The sequence below is a fragment of the Pleurodeles waltl genome, chromosome 12 (assembly GCF_031143425.1).
Source record: "Pleurodeles waltl isolate 20211129_DDA chromosome 12, aPleWal1.hap1.20221129, whole genome shotgun sequence".
Taxonomy (NCBI): Eukaryota; Metazoa; Chordata; class Amphibia; order Caudata; family Salamandridae; genus Pleurodeles; species Pleurodeles waltl.
Genome location: NC_090451.1, coordinates 111,545,969 through 111,547,207, shown reverse-complemented (window position 1 = coordinate 111,547,207; position 1,239 = coordinate 111,545,969). Strand labels below are relative to the sequence as shown.

General features: G+C 45.4%; 1 non-coding gene across 1 annotated transcript; it reads left to right on the top strand.

Moving 5' to 3' along the window:
* The first annotated feature begins 207 nt into the window (after positions 1–207).
* On the top strand, positions 208–279 carry TRNAH-GUG (transfer RNA histidin (anticodon GUG)). The gene has a single exon. It is a non-coding gene; the product is annotated as a tRNA-His (tRNA).
* Positions 280–1,239: the final 960 nt, after the last annotated feature.

The following is a 1,239-nucleotide window of genomic DNA, read 5'->3' as shown; positions in this document are numbered from 1 at the left end:
TGGCTGGACTGGCTTTACAGAGGAGGGAGAACGAACTCCTGGATCTGCTGGATTTGCGCGTCGCCCAGAATAAAAAGAGAACATCTTTCATTTGACTCCAGCGCAAGGAAGAGGTTCTAATGTGCAGAACCTCTGGGAGACAGGAGCGGGCGTGACACCGGTCTATAAGAACCACAGGTGGGAACTACAACTAGGCCCAAGTAGCTCGCCGTGATCGTATAGTGGTTAGTACTCTGCGTTGTGGCCGCAGCAACCTCGGTTCAAATCCGAGTCACGGCATTGCGGGTGACAATGTCACGGCAGTTGGGCAGTCTTTTTAAATATTTTCTTTTTCTAGGATTTCAAAACATATCTTTTCATACTGCTGAAAGAATTCCGTCGGATATTAACCCATCAAGTAAACAAATACAATACTCTACGTTTATTCTGCGTTATTGACTCACTGCGTCAATGTTGTTAACCGTTATCCACATTGGTAGGCACATTTCAATTGCTACTTAGAAGCAGTAGTTTGATTTACGACACTTATTGAATAACAAGCGCTCAGTCTAATGATTCTAAATCGACAGCTCAAAGAAGCAAATCACATGCACTCAGTCTGCTTTGTGGCCCATTTTCTATAATCATATATTGTATTACAGTCATTCCATATATAACATCGTCTTCTAACAGGGATCTTTGTATTTTGTTATCTGTGTGGTGGAAATCAGTCCGCAGGTGCAGTGCTATGGAATCTCAGGAGTTTGAGGCAGTGCTTAATTTGTAAATAGAAAGCTGCAGGAGCACCGAATACTGAGGCGGCTAATCCTGAAGCCATCTCGGGCCTCTTCAATCCATATAAAGCCACTCCCTGCCCCTTCAGCTCACTCCAGCAGCTTTCTGCTTTGTCTCATTGTGACGCTTTTTCGTTTTTTTTTGCTCCGTCTTTCCCAAATGTGCCTTTGGCTCCCAGCAATTGCTTGAGGCAGAAGACTAAGCGCTGGCCCAAATAATAAGTGCCGGTGCTCAGCACTGGAAACAACAAGCACAAATTAAGCACTGATTTGAGGGATCGAGTGCACCTGGAATGTAGCTGTTTTCGCTACCCAAAATCGGTGGGGGATCTGGGTGGGACATTTTTCAACTTATAACTTGAGAGCCCATGGCACCCTTGCCACACTAATTACAGTAAGGTGACAGTGGTCATAAGCAGGGGTGTAGGAGACAATACATTTCTGGGGGGGACAGGGACAAGCCTTG